Source organism: Chelonia mydas, chromosome 13 (assembly GCF_015237465.2).
Source record: "Chelonia mydas isolate rCheMyd1 chromosome 13, rCheMyd1.pri.v2, whole genome shotgun sequence".
NCBI classification, from domain to species: Eukaryota; Metazoa; Chordata; order Testudines; family Cheloniidae; genus Chelonia; species Chelonia mydas.
The window spans coordinates 28,704,859-28,724,411 of NC_051253.2; positions in this window are offsets into that span (position 1 = coordinate 28,704,859).

Below are 19,553 nucleotides of genomic sequence, written 5' to 3' on the forward strand. Positions count from 1 at the left end.
AAGGGCTAAGCTGTGTGTGTGGCAAGAAGTAAACCAGTCTCAGTACATCTAAATCAGAGTCAGAATATTAGGGAGTTCTTGAAAATTATAGCTCATTAGAGGTTAGTTACAATCAGAAAAGTGGCCAGAAAAATGTGAAGTTCCATATTTGTTTTCTCTCAGCGATGCCCAGCTCAAAGTGACCTTACCAGCTAGCCCTGAAAACTCAGCTCAGCTCACCTCACCTCACACATCACCAGGAATAAGGAATCTGCAACCAGGATGTAGTGGGAAATGTTGCTGATGATGCACAAAGCAGAGGGAAAATCAGCTCCCCCCTCCCCTCCCCGCCCCCGTTGCCGTATTAGCCTGTAGAACTAAGAAGAATAAACACAGTCAGCTCTTAAGGTCCTTACTCTAGACCCAGTTACTGCAGGGAAATCTGTGGAAGGGGTGTGGGGGAAAGTTTCCAAGATTCTCCCAATTTTCCCCAAATTGTTCTGCCAAGGGGGTAGAGTTGTTTTCCCCACCCCCAAATCCACTCCCACCAGTGGAACCGGCTGCTGGGCTGGCTCATGAACTCCAGGAGACCGGGGAAAGGCCAGGGCTATCTGCGTGGAGGTTCTTTCACCCCAGCAGCACACCTAAACTCCCTGATAGTGCGGCTCCAATGAAGCTGGTGAGCGCCCCAGGGTTTCCTGAAGAGGGGGATCCCTGTCACAGAGAGATGGGGAATTAGTACAGCCTGGACTCTATTACCATTCCTGGGGAGTCTCTGTGGGCCTTCTGAGAAGACAAGGCATACCTCCTACCCTTGGCCTGCTTACTCCTTGCCCCCTACTCGCTTGCAGATTCCCAGACCTACAGATGGCCCTCTCCAGGGCCTGTGGCAAAAGGTGGGGATGTTGCCATGTATGTGACTGACAATCCTTTTCACCTGGGAGCAAGGCGTTCCTCATTCTGAAGGGAGGTTTGATCAGACCCTCCATTTTCACTCAGCCATTACTTGAACAAAACTCCTATTGAAATCTATGAATACAGATTCAGCAAAAACAGAGCAAAGACCTCAGGAGTTGGCCAAACATCAAAACAGTAAATGAACGCATCTCAAATACACAAAGAGCCAAATTCAGCTTGGCACAAGTAAGTACAATTCCAATGAGATCAGTGGGGTTGCATTATTTACACCAGGACAGAATTTAGCCCCAGAAAGCAGACACACCAAGTCAGAAGGTGCAATTTTGTCATGGTCATTTTTAGATCTGTGTGAATCCTGCAAAAAATAGAATGTTTTCATTCTCCTTAGCCATGCTTATGCCTGGAAAAGAAATTGCAGGGCTGTATGCACAAGTATTCACAAAGGCTGAATTTTAAATGTACACATTCAAGCATTCAGTCAAAGAACAAAATACCATGTGACTTTTCTGTCCAATCATCTTTAGGCAATACAACTAGAATTTCAAGTATCGAACTCTTGCAGAGAACAATTTGAGATCAAACTAAAGTTAATTTTTTTAAAATAATAGAATAAATCTGAATAACAAATAATTTTGAGAGAATCCTGTTGTCAGGTAGATATTTTAGGAGCAGAAAAATAGGCTAAATTTGTCAGATAAATTATTTGTTTTGAAATATTCACCCAGCTCCAACTGCACTTTAACTTTAAAAACGTATATTTTTTTCAGCTTATCCTTTAAAATGCCTGTTTAGATTGATTTTTAAACATAATTTAATACTGTACAGTTTATTGTTTTAAAATATGGATATTAATTTAGTGCTGTATTACACAGCTCTACCTTTGACATTTAAGTCTTATCTCCAGGTTGTATCTGAGAACTTCGAATCACACTATTTAATTCAGAGCTACACTTCTCATTTCTGCAAGGAAGTATATAGATCTCCAATATTCAGTAGTTTCATCAGTGTTAAGTTGTCTTGGGTTATTAAAAAATGCTGAACAAATGAATAAAACCAACTATCAATAAATACAATGCAAATTAATACATTACAACTGCAACCAAACTGGATTAACTAAATCCACATTGCATCTGGATTTACATGTAACACAAAATTAAATGCAGCTGAAAAACTTCCTATTACATGGGCCTGATTCAAAGCTCTCTGAAGTCAATAGAAGGATTTGTTTAATGCAATGGGCTTTGGATTATGAGCTGTGTGAGTAAATAAAAGCATTCATATAAACTGGATTTGATCCATAAAGCAAGGTTACCCATTTGACATTTTACGTCACGTAAAATCTAAAGTAAAATTGCATATCTCTGCTTCCAAAACAGATGGCATTAGCCTTCTTTTTGGCTTGAGGTTTTTGGTACCTGTCCAAAAAAAGGAAAAATCTTCTTGACATCCTTATAAATGCAGCTATTTAACCACCTGTCAGTTTGCTTTGGATCCCCATTGAATTTCTGACAGGAAAAACATTATTTTGTCTACATGTTATTTCATGACACAAGAAATGCAGCACATACACAAAGTTTACACATTGTGTGAAAAGCTATTTAAAAAAGAGAGGAGAGTTGTTCCGTAGTACCAAGGCAATTACTGTGTAATTAATGTCACTGATAGGACACAACATTACAAAAACCCAAACAAAACAAAGCACAAAACACTCCCAACAGTCTAGGAAAGGACTAAGGATACTCACATGATAATTTACATCATCCTTATTTTGAACAAGCACAAGAATCTAAGATCCAGTCACATGTGGGATAGCTCAGGGTTTATGGGCTCAATCCTGCAGACCTTCCTCACACAAAAATCCCATAATCAACAATAGATCAAATCAGAAAGGCTCACGTCTTGCAAACCACAGGTTAATAGGATTATCTATGTGCTTGAAGTTATACACATGCTTAAGTGCTTTGCTAGATCAGGGCCAAATGCTTTCATCAGTCCCTATTAAGGACTTTTGGCTTTGGTCCAATATGAGTTTTATGGAAGCAAAGTCTATAGGATCCTACAACTTGCATTTTTTATTTCATGGAAATTGAAAAGATACTTTTTTAGAGTGCCTGGAGGACTGGATTTTGCAAAGCGTAACATAAATGGTTCACATGTTCTTACGTAAAATTATCACACGCAAGAACCTATTAACTTCAAATTAAAGTTGCACTAGTGGAATTCCTCACAACAGTGCAAACATCTAAAGGGCATGAAAGGAAATGTAAAAGCAACATTCACACCCATATAATAATGATCTCCAAACATTAGCCTACCACCATCACAGTATTCAAACACCCCAAAATACTAATAACGTCCCTATTATGCTAACCTTCTGTTCAACGTTAATATCCCCCTCAATGCACACATCAAAGAACTCAACACTACACTGCAGTGTATAAATTAACTGCAATCTATTACATGGCTCTTTTGTTGTATAAACATACTATGATTATACATATGGAACATCTGGATAATATTTGTACATGGTTGTGTCTGGTACTGTGTACGGCACAGCTGATTACACAGTGGAGAGAGGAAGGATCAAAAGATATCTAGGACCCTTAAGCAGAGCCCATACCACCCAGTACAAACACCTTCCCCCGATCCTCTCTCAACTCCACTGGCACCCATGTCCCCTGCCTAGTGAGTGCAGTTTAGTTGAGGGTGAGTCCCTCGATCAGGGTATGCCAAGCACATTTCCGCTGCCCTTGATTCACACAACAAGGATAACAACCCTTTATTACCCCTACCCCCAATAACAAAGTGACTTGTGATCCAACATGAGCCAAAAGTGATCATTTGGGCAAAGCAGCCTCATCATGCTGTGCACCTGGGCAGAGTGGGCATGTCTATGCCAACAAGGTTGGTTCACGAAGTCTTCTTCTCCAACTCATCACTAGATGTCAGGGGACAGCTCATGCAGACCCTGCTTACATCAGTGACAATGGAAATACGCAGTAGATGTTTGTGTTTTTAATAAGTTTTAAGTGTGCAGTTAGTTTACTAATCTTCCACTGTCTGGTGTAAGGTATCTGGAAATGCTACTTTTTCATTTGAAGACTATAATTCTCATTAATTATTAGATAATGTAGCCAAATTGCAAACTATTGGTGAGTTTTATCATGTTTCATGAAAGTAAACACTACATATTTTACAGGGCCAATTACCAAACCATTACACTGGAAGAAACCTCAGAAGAGGAGATCAACTCTTCTTGATGGGTAGATATTATCCACACCAAGTGAAATAGTAGACACGGGCTGCTTTCTCTTAATACTTATTCCCAGAAAAGCTGTATTTTGGGATAGTCCCAAAACATGAGCTTCAAAATGTCAACTGCTAAATTACAGGACCAGTATTAATTGTCTCTATTTTAAAGTTCCACCAGGTGATGGATAAGGTCTAAGCTGCATTTGATATTGCACATTAAGCTGGTTAACACAAAAAGACAGTTTATGGTTTTGTTACCAGACCTTTTACCAGAAGTTTTTTTTTTTAGTGAAATGCTGACCCTACTGAAGTTGATGGAAGTTTTGCAATTGCTAAAGTTAGACTCCTTGATCCATATTTAGGCACCTGCCTGGTTTTGCAAAAGTGCTAAGCACCCAATAGCTCCCACTGAGGTCCATACGATCTAGTGGGTACTCATCACTTTTGAAAATCAGCCAGGTGCCTAAATATGGACTTAGGAGCCTAGCCTGGCAATGGGTTCTATTACATGATCCGTCCTGTGCTTTGAGTGTGATCATGGACAAATCACGCAACCATTCCGTGCCTCAGTTTCCCCATCTTACAGACAGAGATACCGATTCTTCCTTGATACCTGGCGGTGTTAGGATGAATAGATTAATGTCTGTACAGTGCTTTGGAAAAATCAATGGATCTGAGCACAGGGTTTAAATTGTGAAAGTATACAGTATAATCAGACAGGACTCAGCCATGTTGCTCTCAGTTTCTCTAGGTTTCTGTATAAAAGCAATGACAATGCAATCCAAGATGTGGGGTTTATACAAATAATTCCATGTTGAGCACCCCTTAACCTGTGGTTGATAATTGCTTTGGGGGGGGTTCTATTTTTGAGTGCCCAACTTGTGACAGTTTAAAGGGAACTGATTTTCAGAGGCCAGGTTGCTTAACTGATTGAAGTTCCTTTAAGTAGTTTTTAAGTTGGGCACTAAATATTTGGGGCACACAAAACCAACAATCACTTTTGAATATCTTGGCCACAGACTTTGTGTGAGCTTTGGAGGTGCTATGCCTGCAGTTCTCGGTTCTGTATGTCAGCTTTTCTGAATTGGCATTATTAATACCAGTATGTCAAGTCAAGGTTTATAATTCCTCCAGAACATGTAAGCTTTCCCCAGGCAACTGTAAGCAAAGGAACGGACCACGTCCTACAGTGTAAATATAGGCCCTTTTCTGTACAGAATGAATTTGAAGAATAAACCCCAAAGAAAAAGAAAAAAGTCAGGAGAGAATAAACAGAGAAGTGTATCTGCCATACATTTCTATATAGAGAAGAAAATGTGGTCTCGTGTTAGAGGATTGGAGGCCCTGGGTTGTATTCCTAGCTCTCCCACAGGTTCACTGCATGGTATTCGGTAAGTCACTTAACCTCATTCTGTCTGTCTGTAAAACGGGTACAGTGATACCCACTGTATCAGATGCTGATCTCTGTTACAGGGGAGTAAGCCAACAGTTGGGTGTAACTTGAAATCAGAATCTGACGTGTGTGTTATGGTCCCCAGTCTACTGGCAGGCAAATGAAAGCACAAAGGGCTTAAGTAGGTGACTTGCTCAAAGTCAGGTGCTGAATTAATTGCAGGGTGGGGGGAAGAACAGAACCTCTGGTACTGCCTCGCTGGCAACCATCCAACTCAAAAGATGATGGTGTAAGGGCGAAAGCTGTTCAGTTACTATCAGTCGTGCCACAGCATCACGAGTGGCTAAACAGTCCAATTCTCGCGCGACTGTTCTTGCCACAGATAACACAACTGCCTAAGGTGTAGGGCCAGAAAACGAAGCTGGTGCACTGCTAGCACTTGAGGCCTACTTTGCTTTCCTCTTCGCTCTTTGTGCTTTCCTCTCTCTCAACCATCTGTCTTCAACCTCTTTGGCTCCCTGGTACAGCTTAACACCCACAGCCCTCTAGTGTGGCCTGTTGCTAGCTGCATCTTCCAAGTTTGTGGTGTCGCTTTTGAAAATCTTTGGGTCCCACTTGCAAACATCCTTGAACCTGAGCCTCAGTGGCCTTGGAGCATCAGCAAGTTCTCCATTCAGAAGATCCTTTGGGATATACCCATGGTCCACGAAAAAGCCAGTGGAGAGGTCTGTATTTGAGAATAGTGATTAGACTCAATAATTTTGCTTTCTCAAGTATTTCGATGTCAGGAACTTTGGTTTGCCACCTGATATTTAAAATACAATGAAGACAGTGGATGTGGAAGGTGTTTAGCCTTCTCTCATGCTGGCTCTATGTGGTCCAAGTCTCGCCACCACACAGCACTGTACTCAGAACACACGTCTGGTAGACCCATACCTTGGTGTGCAATATCAATTTCCTGTTTCCCCATACCAGTGCTTAACTTGTCGAGAAAGAGGGGCTGGGGGCTCAAGCACAGTTTGCCAAAAGGAGAATGTCCTTTTGCAGCGCACGCTGCTCCATGCCAGCCTGCGTGTCCTTGCACGGATGGTGCACAGAGGGTGCCATAACAGAAGAGGAGTTGGGGTGCAGTCCCAGCATGAAAAGAGGGGCTGGGGCTAAGCCCTGGCACAAATTAAGTGGTAGCTGCCTTTCTGATGCAAGAATTGAGCTCACCATCTAGAGATAAGTTGTCCAATACAACTGATTGTAGATAGCAGAGCTTGTGCACAACTTCTAGTGCAGTGCCCGCTATTACAACTTCTGGTGCAGCCAACACCCCATATCTTAACCATTGTCTTCTTGAGATGGGGTCCTGCCTGCTGATCCTCTAATAGGCTGGATTCCTTCCCCTCTACTGAGGGCTAGTCTACACTACAGCTGCGCTGCTGTAGCACTTCAGTGAAGATGTTACCTACGCCAATTGGAGGGGTTCTCCTGTCAGGACAGTAATCCATCTCCCCGAGAGGCGGAAGTTAGGTCGACAGGAGGATTCTCCCATTGACCTAGTTCTGTCTCCACCAGGGCTTAAGTCAGTTTAACTGCGTCACTCAGGAGGGTGAATTTTCCACCACTCTGAGCAATGTACTTATACCAATCTGATTTCCTAGAGTATGCCAGGCCCCGACAGGCACACCGCTCTCTCAGTACTGTCCTGACTCAGAAAGGAGTTTATGGAAATATTTTTCTTCACAGTAAAATTTGCAAATTCCGTGGCCTTCTGAGGAATTCCTTTGCACTTACACTGATGTGAACAAGATCAGAATTGTGTGTGCCTGCAGGGATGTTGTGGGCCTTCAGTAATGCAGTGTTTGCAAAGTCCTTTGAGATCCCCAGCTGACAGTCACGCCATTTTTGAAGTGCAGAGCATTATACTGAACAATTTTAGAAGTTTCTATAACTAAACCTTTCAAAAACTCTTGGAACCACTTATCGGTCTTCCAATCCAGTTACACAGCAGGGACAATTAATCTCTGGTGTCACTCCCCTGATGTCAGTTGGATTACACCAGGGGTAAATTTGGGCCCCTGCCTTTGTTTTTACTTTGCAGTAGCCCAGCAGAACTATTGCTTCTGATTTCAGGGATATCACACACTGTGACCAACTTTAACAGTTTCTTCAGTATTCTTCCTCCTAAAGTGAAGGAGTCATTTCTTATAACTACCCTTCTGAATGAATGTCTCAGAGGCTCAGACTCTGAAAGTGATACAATTGAATCATCTCGCTAGTTCATTTTGAGGGGTGAAGCCTACGCTGTCTTCCTCTAACCAGAAAATTAATCTCTCTCAGAGCATCTCTCAGAGTCTTCAGTGCAGCACAGTGGTTTTTGTTCTATAAATGATCTTCGGAGCTAGGAATTCTTTACACTTCAGTATTTTGGTGGTGTTAGAGCTCTCTTGTTTGTACCCTCAGTCTAGTGGCAAGACTGGCTGCTGATCTCGGGTAACTAATTCCTTTTATTTCTTTTTTACCAGTTTTGTGTGGCTTCATTTTGCAATGAAGACAAGAAAAATGATCTATTGTGAGATTTGCTGATTGATTTAGGATTAAATGTCAAAATTCATTTTATTTCAGTTTCATTGTCACAAATTTACCTAATGTTTCAGAGCCTGCGTTCTTGCTTCCATCCGACGCATTGCTGTCAGACATTTTGTCTTAGAGCTGGAATTTCCCCCTGTGTCCTTTGAGTTACATACACAAAGCGTATTTGAAAAGTATTTTTGCATATAGATATGTGTGCCCATACACACACGTGAGAGATAGAGAGTCAGAGAGAGATTCACAGACAGAGTTTCACAATGAAAAATCTTTATTAAAAAAGAGTTAAGATTGAAAGCATGTTTTAGTGGAGTCGAGCTAGCAATCAAACAATGTAATATTGTCTTTACAAAAAACCCTACCCCTTTAGCAAAATAAAGGTGTTAAAAAGCCTGGATATGAAATCCAGCTAGTTCCCCAGTTCCACCTAATCCTTTATCACTCCCTATTACCTAAACTGGTTTAGTGGTGGATGATGCAGAGAAAATGGACTGAGAGATAGGGGAGGCTTTTACACACACTGAAACATCAAACACTCAAAGTTTTATATTTAAAAATGTTTGAGCATCTAAAGGTTTTTAACATGAATATAAGCTCCCCGTCTCCCTACCCCACTCCCATTCAGCTCCCTGTACCCCATCCCATCCCCCCACTCAGCTGCCCATCTACGGGGAAACTGAGGCACAGAGCCCTTACCCAAGGTCAGTCAGCAAGTCCATTGGCAGAGCTGGGACTAGAGCCAGATCTCCTAAGTTGTAGGCCAGTGCTCTAGCCCAGCAGTTCTCAACCAGGGGTCTAGGGCCCCCTGGGGGGCCACGAGCAGGTTTCAGAGGATCCCCAAGCAGGGCCAGCATTAGACTCACTGGGACCCAGAGCAGAAAGCTGAAGCCCCACCTTGCGGGGCTGAAGCCCAGGGCCTCAAGCCTTGCCACCCAGCGCTGAAGCCTGAGCAACTTAGCTTTGTGGAGCCTCTGGTGGCATGGGGCCCTAGCCAACGGCCCTGCTTGCTACCCCTTAACGCCGGCCCTGACTTTTATATGGAGAAAAACAGTCGTTGTGGAACAAGTGGGGCCTGGAGTTTTTATAACATGTGGGGGGGGGGGGATCGGGGGGGGAGAGGGGCTCACAAAGGAACAGGTTGAGAATGCCTGCTCTAGCCACACTGCTCTTCTAATGGTGCTATTATTTTTCTTCCAAATCTCTATGTTGTCAGAGATGGGGTGACAATAGGCCTGCCTCCTCTGGGCCTGCCTCCTGCCTGGCTACTCCTCTCCCTACAACAGGCAGGACAACGGAGTGCTCTGGGGCACTGGGGGATGAAGACGATGGTAGTGGCTGCACAGGAAGGAGGGAACTGCCCCTGGAAGGTCCCCGCCATGCATTTTGGGTGGGAAGGCCCCACCATCCCACATATAGTTTAAAAACCCAACAGATATTTTAAGCCTGGGCTACAAACAGCTCTGTTAATTATTAATGCCCAAAGATGTTTACATTATTTTCACTGTTTTGGTTTTTCAATGGGCGTCATGGGCATGCTCTGAAGAGTCCGTTCTGCTCTTGTTTACAGTTAGCGTCACTGTCCTGGGGTGATGCTCTGGCACAATGCTGACCTATTCAATTGCAAACGTTACAAGCATTTAAATCCAGATGTAAAAATCAAACAAATCCACATACCTGTTTTTCCTGGAATTAATCAACAATTTAAAACCAAAAAACATTTCTGTTGCCCATAGATTGAATGGGGGCCTGAAACCAACTGACAGCTTCCCTTTAAACAATGTTACAAAATGCTTCCTGAGTCTCCTTCCCCAAGGGGCAAGTTAGAGATCACCATCTGATCAGCTGATGAGCATGCCATCCCGTGATATGTCAGCACAGCCATTCAATGAATTGGAGAAATGGCAGAAGAGGCCATGGGAATGATGGGAAATGTTTGCAAAATATTTCCCTGGTATTTCATTTTCAACAGCCTTTTTGTTTTTAACCTTTCCATCAGAAGGGACACGTCCTTGGATGGGCGTACCCAGCCCCTGCTGAAGTCTGTGGGAGTTCCATGTATGCATCTAAGGGTAGAATTTAGTCAAATACATACAGAACACTTCATGCCCTTAGTATCATGGGACCAATGGGAGTTTTGTGCACATGTGGCCTCATCCAAAGCCCACTGAAGTCAATGGGAATCTTTCCCTTGACTTCAGTAGGCTGTGGGTCAGGTCTGCAGGGAGAGCAGAAGATGAGAGATAAAGCTCGGAGAGTACTATAAAAATGATTAATAATTTATTTGCTGAGTTTGTTATTATTTGTCTAATAATGTATTTTAGAATTAGCATTCAGCTGGCAACAGAGCCAGGCCAATAACGCAAAAAGTTATAGTTGCACAATTTATTCATTAAATAGCAGCAAAATCCAGTGAATAGGTCGTTCATTAAGTAGTAGTCCAGAGAGCAGGATTTTGCCCTGTAATCCACTTTTACAAATGCCGGGCTAAATGCATCTCTCACATCCCCTGGCAGAACCCTTCTCACATGAGTTTGGCTGGGTTGATGTAACTGAGAACTGTCTTTTGTACTCAGTTTTCAAACTCTTTCCTTTATGCCGGTCAGTTTATTAACTATTCAGAGATTGGAATGCACAACCAGCAAAATGCGGACTGACTGATCTAACTGTAGCAAGCTCATGTTTGGATTATTTGTGAATAAATCCTTTACTTGGTTAAGGCTGGTATGCTAACCCTGTGTTCTCTGGCTTGAGGTTTGCAGTTCACCTCTGCTAGTTTTAATGTGCACTTATTTCTACATTAACATTTTTATTTGAAAACTGGCAGACAAATAGGAACAGATCACACCCCCACCACCACCCCCCCCCCCCCCACACACATACTTATCAAATGATGCCTTAAATGTTTGTGTTGAAAATTTTGAAAAAGATCTGGCTCAAGCTGTAATATTGATTCTGGGATGTCTGGAATTTACCATTCTTCCTAATTCCAATACAGTGTTTTGAATGATTTCTGCGTATATTGACAGAGAAATATGTTGGCTCCTTGGGTAAGATGGGACCTTAGAAAGCTGAAGTGCTTACAACTTATGACTAGAAAACTGTCAGAGGCAAGAGTTTCCAATGGAGGATTAAAAAATAATAAATAATAATAATAATTAATAATAAATTAATCACACCATCTAAATTATACCTCTGATGTCAGTCCAGGGGCTGTGTTGATTGTGTTCTTTGGAGTCATAGAATAAACAGTGAGCAAACCAGTGTCTATATGAACCTCACTGGTTTTGTATTTGCAGGAGAACTGTGGATCTCAGAAGTCACTTAAGCTGGGAATGTGAAGGGATACAGAAATCTTTAGATTTGCATATACAATATTGAGATCATGAGAATGTCAAATTTAAATGCAAAACTCACATGTCTCATGAATAAATCATGAATGATAGCAAGACTGATTTATTCTTCTTTTTCTTCCAGTTGTCATCCCTCTCTCCCCCACCCCCCACCCCTTCTCTTCTCTACAGGCACTCAATGAATAGGCCCTAATCTGCAAAACAGACAATTTCTTCTTTCCTTCTGCAGGAAATGCATTGATAGATGTGACTGCATAGGAAGCTGTGGGCTCCTCCAATGTTAAAACATGTATATGTGTTGTTTATACTTGGTTAGGAAGTAAAGAAGCATCATTTCCTCCCTCTCTCTCTCTCTCTCTCTCTCTCAAGAGATGCCTCAATACCATGGCAACAGCCTTCAACCCTTTCCTTGTATGACACAACCAGATTTGGAAAAGGTTAGCTGTGTGTTGTAATCAAATCCAGGCAGGTCAATCATGTCAGGAGATGACTTTCCATGAACTGTAGAATAATGAATGAATAGATCACACAGGACTTTTTTCTTTTTTTTGCCATTGTAAGTGCTTGGAAATGGCTCTGTGACTTTGCCTCTGGTGAACGAGATGGCTCTGAACAGTTACAGGGGTGTTGGAAGGAGGGGATGTCACTTGAAACCGGACCTTGTTTGTAGCTGTAATGAGTGGAATGAAAAGGTTTTGTGTGCAAAAGGCAACCCAACAGTGCCGAACTCCTTGTGAAACACATCATCTCTGGCTGCCTACACCTGCCCCTGCTCCCCCTTGCTGTGGCTGTCTCCTTTACAGCCTTAAGATAGTCTTCCCATACTCCTGCTTTGAAAACTAGGATTCAGGTCCCAAGCAGCAATGGGTCACTACTTAGCAGCACTGGGTGCATAGCATTCATCACAGCAACGTTTCATCAAATGTAGGGCTTTGTTTAGCTCCAAAGTCTTTCACCAACTGTTCCTGATTTCTACACATTTATTTGTAAGGGTTTGCCACGTAATTTGGGTAAATAATTTTCCATTTGTGTGCTGTTCACTGTGACAATTTGCTGGTCACTATGTGTGGTGTTTGATTGGTCGCATAGTGCATTTTCTGCTTACTGATTAGCTGACTAAAACTTTTTGCTAATGATAACAAGTGACAAATAGCGAATAGTGCACTTCCAGACCATATAATAAAACATAGATAATAAACCATATAATAAAACATTCAGCATTCACAAACATCTTCGCCAATATCAGTGGTGTTCAGAACATTCATGGATAACTATTATTATGACTCTATGATCCGCGGTGAATTAAACAAATGTTGCTATATTCCTGAATATAGTCACCATTGTGTTTTTTATTATTCACTTCCTGTTCTAAACTATTGTGTAGATTTACTATGTGCTGTTAAAGAACTGCTATGTTTCACCTCAGACATGGCTGCATTTCAGTGCTGGGCCAAGACAGCCACACAATGGACTGTGCACCTTCTCCATCCAATTTGCCAGCAAACACAAATCCCTTTACTACACCTGTGAGAGTGTAGTATTGGTATCATTTGTATTTTGGGATATCTTTTTCTGTGATTGTAATTTATAATAACTATCGGCTAAATTGTGTAAATAGTGTAAATAGGCATAGTTCCACTGACCATCTGAGGATCCAGCCTTATGTGTAGTATGTGTGTATATATTAGAATTAATTAGATTTTACTATATTATTACGAATGGCACCGGAGCCTTGGATAAGCATGTGTATTATTTCAGATCTAGATAAATAAATACATAATTTAAAGACTACATTAAAAGAATGTTAATGCTGCAAAGTCAAGCACTCAAAAGCTGCCCAGGCAACCGTAATTTGGCCTTCCTGTGCTTATGCCCGAGGCAGACACTCAAATTGGAACATTTCAGCTCTAATGGTTAAAAGTTTGGCAAAGTTATAAGCAACCGAAGATGGGGTGTTATAATGGGAAGTGTCTGGCAACCTTAATTTAGATGATACTACTGGCTCTGCCTGTAATTTCTGACTTGCTACACAGACATGTTGTGTGCTTTAACTAATGTTGGTAAAATGCTTTGTGATTCTTAGAGCAAAGGCACTAGCCAAACACAAGGTCTGAAATGTTGCAAATGATGAAGCAATCTTCCAAAGCTCTGAGAGACTCTAGTACAGTTTTCGGGATTCAACACGCTGTGTTCCACCTCTGGTTGACAAAGTATATGAAAAAATGGCAATGTGAAACAATGCTACCATTTCATGCTTGTAAGTGTTACATGTTAACACCCCTTGAAGTTTGCCTTTTTATTTCGAAACAGCTTATTTGGTGGTGCCAAGTTCTGTGTATATATAAATCAGTTTACTTCAGAAAAGGAAAAGTATACAGAGTATAAAAGGGATTAGAATGATACCAGATTCCCAAGCTTGATAAAACTGATTTTTTTTAAGACTGACTTTGAAGTGAAAATGAAGTAAATCTTTGAAATTTTTGAGTCAGAAATGGTGTATTTATAAAAGCCACTGAATGTAAACAAGTGGCCTGGTTTTATGCTGTGTTGAATGATGGAACTGTATGAATAATCTGGAAGTGCAAGTCACTTTTCTTTGTTAATATCCTGGGATGAACTGAGGCAAAGTTTAATGTTCAGAAAGGGAAGGGGCAGAGATCATTGACTGGGCACTTTCAGGCAGGAAAAATAAAAGACAAAATATATTATTTTGTGCTCTCTGTTTAGTTGAAATTGGACACAGAAAGATTACTATGGTTCTTCAAGCAAGAATTAAGCTTTTAGTTAGGGGATGACTATGCACATTAGATGATGTAAAGTTAATAAATAATAATAACACCAAGCTCTTATATAGTGCCCATCTTTAGGTGCCTAAATATCTTTGATAATCTGGCCCTATGTCCTGGGAAAACCAGTTAGATACATGTGGGCAGAAATCAACTGTAACTGACTAATAATCATGTAACTTTAAAAAGTGTTCCACAAGTAATTGACTAGTTATAGGGGTTTTTTAATTGCTAAAAAAAGATGGATGTGAGGATAGGTATCAAGTTACTAGAAGGGGAGTGACTATGTAAATTATATGATGTGATATTAGTAGGAGAGAGTCTGTGCTAATGGCTTGTGTTAAGCCTCCAAGTATACCCATTGTGAATTAGAGTTCAGGTCCTCAAAGTTATTTAGTTGCCTAAATCACCTTGAGGGTCTGGGCCTACATATTTCCAGAAGCCTTACCAAACTCAGACTGAGCTGTTAATAAAAGTGCCATGATTCTCTCCTGACTAAACACTGCACTTTACAGACTGGTAAAAAGAAAATGGGCCAGAACTTAATCTCATTTACAGTAGTTTAAATCCAGAGTCAGTCCATGAATGTAAACAAGGTGACTCTGGATTTAAACTGGTGTAACTGAGATCAGAATTGGTCTATATTTCCCTGCCCTGAGGGGCATACAGTCTAGGTAATAGACAATGTGCAGTTGAAAGATGAAGAATGGGATTGAATAAAGCAGATTATTGAGCAATTATATTTGGGGTATGTATTTCTGGTTCTTCAAGGTTATGTATGTTTCAGCTCGTTTATTTTAAAAGAGCACAGAAAAGTAATGGAGAATGGACACTATGTCTTAATCGAAAGTGGTCCCATTCTGAGGGAAGCTAATCCGTCGGTGTGCATGCTCCATGCACAACAGAGTTTACCATTTGAATTTCCTGGGGCAACAGGCCTTCTGGTCTGTCATCAGGTCTTTTATGCAGTTACTCTACAGCTCACTGAACCAGCTGTGGGAGGGATCATGCTGGCCACAGTGATAAATCTGCCTTGGGAGATAATGTGTTAGATTTTGCACAGGGCCTCCACGCAGATTCTGCCAGCAGCCACCTGCATAACTTACAGCAGCCTTCTGACGGCTGCCTATGGGATGCTCAGCAGCTATGAATCATTACAGTGCAAGGTGCTGAGGCCACTCCCCCTCCTGCCCCCAACAGGCTCAGGTTGGGCCGGGATCAGGCACTATGTTTATAATGCAGGCAGGGAGATTATACGGATGACCCAGTGTGTGCAGGCATTTCAGACTAGTATTTGGTATTTAGTATTTGTACCGTGATAGCACCTAGGCTGCTCAGTCATGGACCAGGGCCCCATCGTGTCAGGTGCTGTACAAACAGAAAACAAAAAGATAGTCCCTACCCCCAAAAGCTACAATTGATGTCTGAGACAAGAGACACCAGGTGGATACAAATAGATGGGAGAACACAAGGAAACAACGAGACAGTATTGGTCAGGATGATGGACAGTCACCTCAGCACCCCAGCTATCTAACTATTGTGATATTTTTTGTAGGCACCACAGCTAAAAAAAGGGTGTTGACTGATATTTCTCCCCGCTAAACAGAAAATACACTCATCTCCAGTAGTGGATGCAAAACTCTTATTACCATGCACAGGTATCCCAAGTGCATAGGTATACATGTAGGATTTGTGCGGCCAATTTTGTGTGGGCCACTCTTTTTCTTGGCAGGTACAGTTAGTATTGCCAACCACAAACATCATGAGTCAGGCCCCCAGCAGTACGAGATTGGCTTAAAAATAATAAATATTGTTTATTTACCTTCTCATTTTTGAGCCTTGAGGAGTCATGTTTTCAAACATTTCTCAGGAGCCCCGGGGCTAGAAACTTCCTTTTTTTTCCCCAACGCAAGCTGAGATTCTGATCTGTTCACATGACTCCAGGAGATGGAGCTTTAAGAACAACATCAACTATTGTGAGATGCATGAGAAACCGGCAGCTTTGAAAATGTGTCCATAGTTGTCTCATGACATGGCTGCTAGGGGAGCCATACATTCAACATGCTCAGCCCTGCAGTCCTTAGTCACCTACAATTCCAACTGGTTTCTCTTACATCTTCCATGGACAACCCATCTCAGCCAATCAGCTCCCTGAGGTTTTACTAATCAGTGAATTGTCCCTGTGTTTAAGTTGCCAAAGAAAATGTTTGTAATCGAACATCCACAGTGTTCAGGTGGAGGTGGAGGGCTCCCCAGCCTGATGCTGCAGGTAATAGGATGTGGACCCTTATGTCTTTAGGGTGGACCCTGCTCAAACCTGGTCATAAGCAGGTTGGTAATGGGCTTGGGCTGGGCTTGATCAAAAGCCAAGTTTACTTATGGGCTTTGGATCAGGCCCCAGAACTGTTACCATGTGAAGGCTGTGTGGTGGGGGTCTATGAAATGAGCTGCTGGTGTCAGTCCAATACCCAGCAAAGAGGTCCCCAAAGCCCCACCCTTCAAAACACTGCAGTCACAACGCGCAGTCTTGTCAGCAGGCTCAGCCATGAGGACAAGGATTAATGTTATTTTGTTAATAAACATTTGTGCTTGCTAGTCCTGTGTATTCACACAATGCATTTCAAACATAAATAAGACATGTTCCCTGCAAAGGCGAGCTAACAGGCTTAATAAGATAAGTCACAACATTTAGGAGAGGGTAGATAATGTTGCTAGGCTCTCTCCACTCTAGTGAGTGTAGGATGGATAGATAGACGGAGGGGACAAGTGTGTGGCTGAGCATTTTTTATTGAGCCTTATGACTGATCACCTAAATCACATGGTATTAAGTCTGTTCCCTACACAGATGCCAGGACTCACTTACAACCAGGAGTCACTTTTTTTTCTGATTCCAAATTATCTGCAAAAGTTCCTAATTGTTCGACATGAATCTATCACGTGAATTATAACAGTAATAGAAAGAACTTTTTGCACTGGCTGAGGGAGCCCATCTGGTACAGATACTCTTTTGAATAAATAGTCACACTGTTGTCCAGGAGGCTTTTGCCTTCTGCAAATGGTGCCCTGAATGAAATCTCCCCTCACCTAAATTTTGGCAATTTTAAAATCTCATTTGCTATGTAGACAATTGGGCCTGATTCCCTGCTGCCCTGCACTTTGTGTCATTTACATCTATGCAAAGTACATGTAAAACCCCACCAGATCAGCAATCGCCACTAACACCAGAGACCATGTTTTGCACCAACTCTGCACCTGTGAAAAGGGCCACATACCATGCAAGGCAGTGGAGAATCAGTCCCCATGGCACCACTTTTTCCTCCCCTATACCTCTGTGGAAGTGAAGAGGATACAAGTGATGGAGCTCTTTCCAAACTCCACTGCCTGCTTCTCATATTACAACCCTCCACAGTCAATTTGCAGCGTCTCTTAAAAATCATGCTCAGGACACTGCCCGAGGCAGTTGTGTGTGGTTGCCAAGTAGCTACCATAAACTGATATGTGTTCCTCTGCTGTGAGGGGCCCCAGTCGCTGCAGATGATGGTGTATGATGTATGATGTTGTATGAGACAATTTAAAATGCTATCGAACAAACAAACAACAATCACAACTTGCCGTTTACTTTCCATGTGGTAATTGTCTTCTGCCTTTTTTCTTCAGTCTGTTACCTTTAGAGAATGCTTTATTGCATGCCGGTGATTAGCATTTTGTAGTTAATTGAAAGGACACTGTCAATTACTCTTTGGAGCTGTTAATTTTTCTTCCACACCAGATTGGGTTCATGGCACTCAGGTGCACACTTCCTGATTCAGGAAAGTACTTAAGCATGGGACTTTAGCGTGTGTTAAGACTACATCTTAGACAGGGATGCTTTCCCGAATTGAGGCCCTAATGATTATCTCAGGGGACAAGTTAGTCCTTATTTTCTAGCTACCCTATAGGAATTAATATCAGATACCAGATATCTACATTGTTTGAATAGCATCAGGATCTCCTAGAATCAACTCTTTGGGCACAAAAGGTGGAGCCATTCTTCCTCCAGATAGTTCTTCTGCTCAACCCCAGTGTCAGGGCAGAGTTTGGCCCCGTGTAGATCTCAATCTCATTTTTATTTATTTTCCTGACGTTTAAAATATTTCATCCCTATTCAGTTTTAGGAGTAATTATTATGTCAAAGCAGAAGGCATTCTGAGACCCACTAGCAGATGCTCTGCTGGCATTTCATGCTTCCCTACAGCACTATAGCTTCACAGGCATTCATGAGTTCTGTCTCTGAAGGGAACTTTTAAACAGCCACAGGGGAAGGAAACAATTTTCTAGGTTTAATCTCTCAATAAGTGCAAAAACTCATCCATGATTTCTGCTCCTCCCTTTGGGATCGCTTCATTCAGCTCTCATTTCCGAAAGACTTCTACTTCAAAGAGTTGATAAAGACCTACAGTAGGAGAGCCTGGATCACTTTTATCTTTGGGGCAAAGGAGAAAAACTCCCAATGAAGTAAACAGGAGCTGCACCCACTTATGACAGGGATAACTTTGGCCCCGTGGCTTTAGCAAAGAGTTGGCTTGATTCTTTCTGTATCCATTGTAGCATGGTGGGTAGGGGTATTCCCGCTACTGTTCTTTCCAGCTTTCTTCCAGTGCTTTGACTTGATTAGCACATTCTTTTTCACTCACATTTCCCTTTACCACCAGCATGACTTGTCTATGCCAGACAGTTGCACTGGCTCAGTTTAAATCCATTCTTTTTCTAAAAAAAACAATCTCATTTAACTGGTGCAGATGGTTTAATTCAGTTTAAGAGCAGCTTATTTTGGTTTCGCCTAAACCAGATTCTAAACGACTTAAGCTAAACCGAAATAAGCCTGGTTAATGAGGAAACAAAGATGTCCGTGCAGCGGTTTGCACCAGTTTAACTACATTGGTTTAAAGTCACACGTTAATTTTAACCAGTGCACCTGTCTCGTGTAGATGCTCCCCGCTGTAGAGAAGCTAGCGAGCATGTGGGTCAGGCAGCCTGAACTCTTCTCATTTCCCACGAACAGTCTCTTTAGGTCAGGACTGACACACAGTGGTAGGGCAGCATGAAGGACTTACCATACTACCATGTGGTACTTATTTTGGGCATGAGCAGGGCTTCAGGCCAGGGTTCTCAGTCTGGTGCCTTTCATTAATGCTTAGAGCTATACACTATACAGTAACTCGGACCAAGATGCGCTGGAAGTCACACCTTTGGGTTATTTTGGAACAGGTCTCGTGCAGACACTTATTTTGAAGTGAGCACCCTGGCTTAAGAAAAGCA